We start from the raw sequence: 10,542 nt of genomic DNA on the forward strand, positions 1-10,542 counted from the left end.
TGTCCCAGCTTATTATCTATAAAATTCCACTTCAAATCAATTTCAAATTTTAAAATTTCACTTAAATGGCACATTTTTTTCATCAACTCTCATGATGAAGTCTCTTTATATGCCAAGTACATGGTTCTAATAAACTGAAATAATTAAAAATGCTTCCATCGTGGTTTCTGCTCCATAAAAGGCTTAAGTTTGTGTGCTGAATTATATTTTCTAAGCAACATACATATATTCCTGGGGAAAGCATTACATTTATTATTTTTATCAAATGGAATGTCTTTAAACTTATCCAGCTTAATCCAATCTTTAACTTGAGATTTATTGTTTTTCCAATGCCAATCTTTAAATTTTCCAGAGTTCTTACAATAATATTTGATTGATTTTCACACTTTCTAAATGTAAGTTGATCTTGACTATAATGCAGTAGAAAGTAATGAAAATTATTCACAAATGTCAGTCATTAAAGCAAGGTCTTGCAAGAAATTAATTTTGGCTAATTGCTTTGCCACACCAGAATAAGAAGAATGATTAAAAGTGCACATACAGACAGTGCAGACTGTGCGGACCCTGTGGCAGCAGTGGCTCACAACCTACGTACCGTATGCTCATCTTGGTCCCAGTGCTTGATCCTTCTCAATAATTGACATTTCACATTTTTTCAGCTACATTTTCTTGGTTGGTGTAATTTTTATTAGATCCAGAAACATTTAAAATAATTGACTTGCTTTATTTAAGATACTGAATTCACCAAGGGATAATTGCAATTGATCATTTAAACAAGGCCAAATGATGATTTTATGAACATTTTAGGAGTATTTCATGAGGACTTTGTAACTACTCCAGACTTTCTTCCCAGCATTCTATCAGCATCATCAGAATAAAATGCAATTAAGTTTGCTTTCAAGTATTAATAGAGTCACAATCAATTGAAGTATACAATAATATATTGAAGATACAGTCTGTTGTAGTTTCCACCAATTCTTTGAAAGCAACAAATGATATTCCCAGTGCAGGAACTAACTGAATTGTGTGTGCTGGAGAGAATCACTGTATATGCCTCATCAATTCTGACAGAGATTTCCGCATTGCTTGTGATCATATTCCCAAACATCTTCATCTTAATTTCTTTTGTGAATATTTTGCTGTTCTGTGCATGTAACCAGTTACTTCTCTGTCCTCCACTTTCCTCTTGTAATGCTATTGTCCCTCAATATCAAATAAAGGCCTCTGACATCTGACTAAGCAGCATCAAGTTTTGTGTTCAGTTTATGCACTAAATTGGAAACTGAGTCATTAGCCAATTCTGTGAATGAATCTGGCATTTCAGTATGGCCTTTATTTAGAAACATCGAGTTCCGTACTGTATAGATTTTTTCACAGAAAAGCTTGATTCTTAGGGTTATTATTGCCCTTTGAAGTCACTAAACGTGCATGAACATGTGGATGCTGAGCTGCTGAACCATCCTGCCTCCCCCATTCACCTTCTTTAATTTCTGCTGTTCTGCCTGCTTCAGTTCTAGTAACCCAGAAGCAGCAGATGGTCTGTCTCCTTCTTGGACAAACATGATGGTTCTTCTTCGGTGAATGCCCATTCATAAGACTTGACATTTGATTCTGTTGGTTCCAGCCAGCCACGATTATTCTTATCTCCATTGCTTTTCATTTTCTTCATATTAAAAAAAAAAACTTCAATAGCTCACTGGCATTTTAAGGAACAGAATCTGAAAAAGAAGTGTACATTAACCTTTATAAAATTCATGTACTGATTGAAGGTTAATGCAAAAATTCTGTCAATTATTTCTTTATTAATTTCAGAAATAACAAATGTAGGGCTAAAATGCTTATCCTGTTTTCACCTTACACCTAAAATATCAGTGCTATTGCTATTTCTTGCAAAATCCCTTCTCAGTTTTTGTAATTCTGTTGCAAGCAATGGGGTCACAAAGCCAGAATACAAATGAATGCTTGATTATGAACCAATTCAGCAAAGAAGTTGCTTGTGTCATTGATGAACCAGGGTGGTACCACATGAATATTGGCCGATATTTTCATTTATGTTAATAAGTTAGGTGAAAGCGGAATGACCTTTCTGTTTGTATGGAGGCATGGAGGAGCGGTCCCATTCATCAGTGATAGGAGAAGTGCTTTTGCAGAACTGGATAATAATTTTTGAAAACTGGAAAAACATTTCCACCATTTAAAAGATGTTATTCACAAAGTTGCAGCTCTAGATGCTTTTGAATTCAACCACATCATTAATTTTTTCTCCATTCCTTTCTTGAGTCTAGACCAGGAATCAGCAAACTATAAAGAATGGGCCAAACCTGAGTGGTGTTTCAGAATGAAAGAACAAACAGTTCTTAGGTGGAGGGCAGACAGACCCAGGCAGTGGACTGCATTTCACTCACCAGAGAGTGATCATTTGCTGACCCATCTAGAATCACAGAACATTAATTCAAGTCCTGATTTATGTTGTTTGCTGATTTCTGTAGTACAAAACACTCCCAATATGGCCATGCCATAGCCAAATATGGTGCTGGGAAGAGGTGGCCAGAGTGGGCATGCTGAGTATTTATAACCTTTGTTTTTAATACAATTTATTTGGTTGTAAATTTACTTAAATCAATTTTTAATAATGGCTACATTTAACAACTGGCTCACAAAATTCCTTAATATTTAACAACTGGCTAGGTGAGTCCACACAATTAGCTAGAACACAACTGGCATTTCCTCATTTGGAAGTTAGGGATAGAGCTCACCAGTCAGAGGAGAAGGCTTGGGAGTGGGAGCTTTGCCAGCACCCTGAGAAGGAAGCCGGAGAGGTGGTCTTAGGAGACATGGGCTGGTCAGACTTTTAAGATAATGTAAAGTAGGTCTTTATAGAGGTTTCTAAATTTAAAACATATGTTTGTGACTGAGAAAAAGCCACATGATTCCGTGGGTCCACAGTCTCTCTAGGACTTCCTTTGTGTCACATAATCAGCAAAGGAGAAATGGCTTGCCCTGGCTACATGGCTTCCAGGGCCAGGGGTGACTCTTGACCCCAGACCTTCCTTTTTCCATCTTGCCTTGTAGACACTCCACAAAGCCCCGCAGCGATTTAAGTACCTACATCACGGATCTCTGTGGCAATATTGCTCTGCAGCATTTCAGAGCTTATGTTATAATTGTGGCCAGTGAAGAAAAGCTCATTAAGCTTGTCTTGGCCTTTGGGATGGTTGGAAAGCACAAAGGGAGATGAGAGAGTGACCTTAGAGCTGAGGGAGTCAATACTCCTGGAAGAGCAGATGAAGAGGCCCATCTCCGGCCTCTCGTTGCATCCCTGGGGCTGGGCACAGTTTTGGTATACAGTAGGCACTTAATCAATGTTGATTGATATTCTTCTTACTGGAGAGCAGGCAGGTCTTAACCTGGGATCCATGAACTTTTAATATTCTGACGATGATATTTCATAATGACTGGTTCCCTTGGTAATCCTCTGCATTTTATGAATTGGAAAACAAGATTCTGAGAAGTCCCCATAGGCTTCTTCAGGTGCCCCTGAGGCCTAGACATGCTCAGAGCCCCTGCCATTGGGGGGTTGAGGTGGACCAAGAGCCAGGTCCGTCCCTACTCAGCTCTGCTGCCTCCTTTACATCTGTCCTAACAATGTCTCCAGACTTTCATACACTGGATCTCATTAGTGGAACTTGAAAGGACATCTTAGTGGCTTACTTAAAAAGTAAGTCATAATTATTGGGAGGCAAGATGCTGCCACCTATGGAGAAGCATTATGAGTCAGTATGGCTTGGGATTGAGGACCGAGCCCAGCACATACTAGCTATGTGACCAGGACTTAAATCAGTGCCCCCAGCGATGGGCCAAGTGAAGTCAATGGATCAGCAAGCATTTCTGAAGGGCTGGGAATGTGACGAGCATTGTAGACCAGTCTTTGCCCTCAGGGAGCTTACCTTCCACTGGGGAGACAAACCTGGACACACAAATGTAAGATGGTGGTGTGGGGTGGTGAGACACTAGGAGACAAGAAAGGGTTCCATTTGGAAACTGCTGCCTGAGCACAGTCTTGGCCGAAATGAAAGATTCCAAAAGTGAACTCAGGGAAGTGCAGAGTTGGGGGATGGGAGTGCTGTGTGGGAGCAGGAAGGAGACCACTTGGGTTGGACTGTGGAGAGAAAGACTCCCTCAGTCACACGTCTGGGAATGTAGCTTGGGGTCAGGTTGGGAGGCTTTGAATGCCCACAGGGGAACTTGTGTTTGATCGTAGAGGTAGTCAGGAACCACTGGCCTTTACTGAGTAAGAGGGGATCATGACCTGTGCCTGACACTTTAGGAACGTCCCTTTGTCAGCTGTACAGACAACAGGGTAGAGCAGGGTGAGATCAGAGGCAGGGCGATCAGTGGTGAATTGTGCTTGGTTCTACCTGCTGAAGGAATGCACAAGTGGAACACACCTAGTGAAGTTTAGCAGCCTGGAGAAATGCCCTGACTACCCAACCCTAGTTGCAGAGTTGGAAGGGATGTCAATAGCCATCTGGTCCCATCCATAGCTTTGAGGAAATTCTACTAGATGCTTAGTAAATACTGGTGTGACAGAGAGAAACTAATCTCCCACTGAAGGCAGCCCAGGAGGCCGTCAGGAAGGGTCTCTCACACTGGATTGGGAGCCAAGCTCAGTCCCCCATGAGCCATGGGGTTTCAGCCCCAGAGCAGCCCAGACCAGTGGCCGAGACTGGCCAGAGCAGACTTCAGGAGAGTGAATCACCAGCAGCTGTAGAGGTTTCCAACCTTCTCAACCCATAAATGCCAAAGACAAAGTGAGAGGTCAGTGTGGAACTCTGTTGGAACTGAGTGAAAGAAGAGCTTGGTCCGGCCCCGGCCCCGGGGCAAGAAGCAGCAGAGGCATAGCAGTGGCTGCAGCTGCTGCAGCATGGCTGCTTTCAGAGCTCCTGGCCTGCACATCAAAGACCAAGCAACCATTTAGAGAGTAGTCACTCTTGCTTTAACCTGCTTGGATCTGGATCGCAGTCTTGGGAGATGGTCCTGGGTGTGTGGCCAGTGAGCCAGAGCTCGTGGGGGCTGTAGAGAGGGCACCCTCCTAATAGCTCCAGCAGCTGCAAAAACCCCAGTGATTTGGGACACGGCTCTCTCCATTCTGTAAGCACAGTTCTACCATGACAAAGAGTTCAAAAGTCAAGCAATTGGTTGCCAATATGAGCAAGCAGAGGAAGCACAAATAGACCACAGAATTCTTTTGGGGGACAAAAAGGATCAAAGCATGGAGTGGGAGGAAGATAGTGAAGTCAGAACTCCTGCATCAAAGGCTTCCAAGAAAAATATGAATTGGTTACAGGTCATGGAGCAGCTCAAGAAGGATTTTGAAAGTCAAATAAGAGAAGTGGAGGAAAAATTGGAAAGAAAAATGAGAATAATGCAAGAAAATCATGAAAAGCAGGTCAACAGCCTATTAAAGGAGATCTCAAAAAATACTGAAGAAAATAATACCTTAAAAATAAACTAACTCAAATGGCAAAAGAGGCCCAAAAAGCCAATGAGGATAAGAATGCCTTAAAAAGCCAAATTTGCCATATGGAAAAGGAATTTCAAAAATTCACTGAAGAGAATAACTCCTTCAAAATTATATTGGAGCAAATAGAAGCTAGTAACTTTATGAGAAATCAAGATACTATTAAACAGATCCAAACAAATGAAAAAAAAAATAGAAGGCAACGTGAAATATCTCATTGGAAAAACCACTGACCTGGAAAATAGATCCAGGAGAGATCATTTAAAAATTATTGGACTACTAGAAAGCCATGATCAAAAAAAGGGCCTAGACGCCATCTTTCAAGAAGTTCTCAAGCAAAATTGCCCTGATATTCTAGAACAAGAGGGCAAAATAGAAATTGGAAGAATTCACTGATCTCTTTTTGAAAAAGATCTCCCCTGAAAAAAAAAAACTCCTAGGAACATTATAGCCAAATTCCAGAGTGTCCCAGTCAAGGAGAAAATAATACTTCAAGCAGTCAGGAAGAAACAATTTGAATATTGTGGAAACACAATCAGGATAACCCAGGATCTGGCAGCTTCTACATTGAGGGATCAAAGGGCTTGGGATGTGATATTCCGGAGGTCCAAGGAGCTGGGATTAAAACCAAGAGTCACCTACCCAGTAAAACTGAGTATCATGTTTCAGGGGAAAATATGGTCAGTCAGTGGAATACAGGACTTTCAAGCATTCTTGCTGAAGAAACCAGAGCTGAATAGAAAATTTGACATTCAGATACAAGAAGCAAGAGAAGCATGAGAAGGTAAACAGGGAAAAGAAATCATAAGGAACTTATCAAAGTTGAACTATTAACATTCCTACATGGAAAAACAATAAATGTAACTTATGAAACTTTTCTCACTAGTTGAAGAGATTAGAAATATATATATATATATATATAATATATGTGTATATATGTCTATATATGAGGGTATATGGGCATATGAATACATATGTGAATGTGTGTATATATGTTTACAGGTATACATAGATAGAGGGCACAGGACCAGTTTAACAGGAAGGGATGGTACTTAAAAGGTGAAATTAAGAGGTGAGAGAAATATAATGAGAGGAGATGGGGAGAGACACAATGGGGTAAACTATCTCATACAGAAGAGGCAAGGGAAAATGGTTACAATGGAGGGGAAGAATAGAAAGGCAAAAGGGAATGGGTCAACCTTATTCCCATTGAATTTGGCTTGAGGAGAGAATGAAATACACACTAAATCTGGTATCTCACCCTCCAGGAGAGTAGGGGGGGAAGGGGATGAGAGGGGGAATGATGGAAGGGAGGGCAGGCTGGGGGTGGGGAGGGAAGTTGGAATCACCTACTTTTGAAAAGGGACTCAATCAAAGTAGAGCAAAGAACAAGTGGGAGGTGGGATAGGAGGGAGGGAAATATAGTCAGTCTTTTACAATATACTATGTTATTATTTTGCACTAGCTACACATGTACAACCTATACTGACCTTAAAGCTTTATAATCAAATGTTTAAATATATATATGTGTATATATATATATATATATATATATATATATATGTCTTTTACAATATATCTACTATGTTATTGTTTTGCATTAGCCACACATGTACAACCTATACTGAACTGCGTATCTTCCCAATAAGGGTGGGTGACAAGGGAGGAAGGGAATGAATCTGGAATTGAGAGTTTTAAAATCAAATATTCAAATATATATGTATATATACATATATATATATATATATACTATTATTAATACCATCTTACATGTAGTTGGGAAATAAGATATACAGGCACTGAGGCATAGAGATCCAATGGAAAAGTAGAAAGGGGTAAGGGAGAAAATATGGGAGAGAGCACATTGGAGGAGGGGAGATCCTGTGGGACTGCTATTTTGGGGCGGTGGATAGGGGAAAAACAGGGAGAAAATGTGTAACTCAAAATATGGTGGAAACGAATGATGTAAATCAGAAGTTAATAAAGCATTAACATTAAAAAAAAAGAAAATTTAGCTGGAAAAGTAATCTTGGAAAGGATTATCTTACCTTATAAAGATATTCTTATATGAATATCTTTTCTGTTTTAATGTGTGAATCTTGAACTTGGGGTCAAAATCAGGTACAGTGACTTTGGGATTTTCTTGTCAAAGGAGAATGTTTTAAATTTTCATTCTTTAGTTTCCATTCCCCTTTCTGTTTTTAGTTCCATATATTTTCTTTTAATAACAATAGCCAGCAAAAACATAGCATTTTCAGGTTTGCAAAGAGGTTTACATAGGCTATCTCCTTCTCATAACAACCCTGTGAGATAAGTGCTATTATTGCTTACATTTTACAGTCTTTCATCTAAGACTCCACTGAGTCTTAGATCAGCTAAGTGCCTGGCCCAGGTCACTGTAATGGTAACCAGGATTTGAAGATCTTCCCTGCCCCTTGTATTGGCAAGCTAACAAGAACTTAGCACTTAGTTTCAAGTTCATAATTGTGTCAAGTATTAAGAGCCAGAACTTGTAAATCCCACAGTGGGATGGACTTGTTGATGTAAGTGGAAGGGACAGAACAGGGAACACTATACTGTGTCATCAGAACCTTGAAGCTGTTACAGCAGCAGTCCTCTGGAGAACTGCTCATGCTTACCTTTACAGTCACATGGGTAGTAAGTGTCTGAGGAAGATTTGAACTCGGGTCTTCTTGAATCAACGTTCAACATTCAACACTGTTCCACCTAAGCTGCCTCTTTTAATAAGCCACATTTTAAATATTATTTGAGAACAAGTAAAATAATAACCCTCTAATCTTTTCACAATTGCAGCAACACAGCCTTCTGTAATGCTTCCACTGAACAGGAAAGTAGGTTCTGAGGGACAGGAACACATCAATGCCATATCTGTGTGCTGAACTGAAGGAGGGTCATGGTGTAACCTATCAGCCCTTGGGACAGTCTTTACCTAGAATTTAACACAAAATTAAGGCTTGCTCTAGCAGCCCTGGTAACAACAATTCCACCACCATTTCTATAGCATTTCAAGTTTGTAAAACCCTGGTCCCAGATGCCCTCATTTCTTTGTCGCTGCTCACTTGAGCGGTTATGGCAGACAGCATACACAGCAAGCAAATGGTCATGGGCACTGCCTGAAGATGTAGCACATGTTGTGTGTCTCTGGTCTGGTCTCCAGGCTCTTACCTGAAGAAGAGAAACACCATTCCTTGGAGCACCAGACTCCTCCCCTTCAGGGAAGGGAGAAAGGTCATTTCCACATATCTCCATCCTGGTCTCCAGCCTTAGGGAGAAGGGAGGGACATCATTCCTTCAGTTCCAAGTACTTGTTCCCTTACCGGAACTTAGTCCAGGGCCTGGCACCGAGGCATTTAATAAATGTTTATTGACCCACTGGAAGTAGGACTCATCTTCTGTACCCCAAACTTTCCATTTTTCCAACTTTGCCATTTTTAATGAAGGTACAGCTGTCCTTGCAGACTCCAGTATGTGCGATCTGGGGATTGTCCTCTACTCACACTCACTCCTCTCACTTGACAGAGCCAATCAGTTGCCAATCTTGTCATTTCTCCTTCCAGAATGGGTTCCTCTGGCTTTCTCCAGTTACATGGCTTCCACCTTAGTTCTGGCTGCCATGATCTCTCATGTGGATCATCTCAGTGGCCCCCGTTGGTCTGTTTGTCTTGCTTTTCCCAGTGGCTACACATGGCTTACACACAAATCTGACCATGGCACCAGCTTCTCAAACTACTCCAGTGGTTGCCAGTCACCTCTGGATAGAACAGAAATGCCTCTGACTTTTGTACTCCTTTACAACCTGGCCCCAAACTAGCTTCCTGGCCTCATTGTACCTGACTCCCCCTGCCTTTTACTCCACAGTCCAGCCAAACTGACCACCTTTCTGTTCCTCACTCAGGGTCCTCCATCTCCCACCATGGCACGGCTGTTCCCACTGTGTGGGAAACACTCCGTCCTCACTTGCACCTAGTAAAATGCCTCTCTTCCTTTGACACACCTGAAGTATCACCCTCTCCATGAAGCCCTTCCAGACACCTGCTGGTGCCCTCCCTCTCAAGCTCCCTTGTATTCAGTGAATGATTTTATTCTGCTGTCAGTCACAGCGGCTTCCATATCTTCACCCATTCATTCAGCATCTGTTTGGGAAGCTCACCTGTGGGCACAGCACTGTGCTAAGGGCTATGGGACTTCAGAGGAGCAGAGAGAAAACCCAACCTCTGTCTTTGAGGGTCTTGGAGGCCCCTTTTTGATGCAGGGTAAATCTGATAGTGCCACTAGATCTTTCTAAGTCTGGGGTGGGGAACCTGCAGCCTTGAGGGCACGTGGCCCTTTAGGTCCTCGGATGTGGCCTTTCCATTGAGTCCGACTTACAGAACAAATCCTTTGATTACAGGGATATGTTTTGTGAAGTTCGGGGTCGGTCAGAGGGCCGCACCCAAGGACCTAGAGGGCCACATGTGTCCTGAAGCTTCCCCACCCCTGTATCTCAGCAGTCACAGCATCAGTGATCAAGATGTTGTTGTGGGATAAACTGAATCTGACATGGCCTTAGGAAAGAGGGGTGTCTCTACCTGCATCTCTTATTCCTTTCAACAGTAGTGGTTTATCTTCCATGTGTCATGCACAGGTACATGTATGTGCACATGTATATGTGCACGTACATACATGTGTGGACATGCATGTACACGAGTCCTCTGTGAAGTTTTTTTTTAACTTGGTGGTTATTCTGCATCAGAGCTTTCAGCAGGTGCCCTGTCCCCCAGGAAGAATCAAGGACTGCTGATGGTAAGAAAATGTGTCCAGAATGATTCCTGTGCTAACTCGATTTCTTCATGAGCTGGTAACCTTGATGCTTTTCCATCAATCTCAATTATAGACAGGCAAAGATAATTGTATAGAATTCTCTCCATTATGAACCAGTCTTCTGAGTACTTTGCTTTTCAAAGTGAGGAACGTTCCTTATTTTACAAAATGGAATCCAGAAGGCTATTATATATCAATGA

Source organism: Petaurus breviceps, unplaced genomic scaffold, assembly GCF_028583685.1.
Source record: "Petaurus breviceps papuanus isolate PSGF00001 unplaced genomic scaffold, PetGlider_PUasm1.0 545, whole genome shotgun sequence".
Taxonomy (NCBI): domain Eukaryota; kingdom Metazoa; phylum Chordata; class Mammalia; order Diprotodontia; family Petauridae; genus Petaurus; species Petaurus breviceps.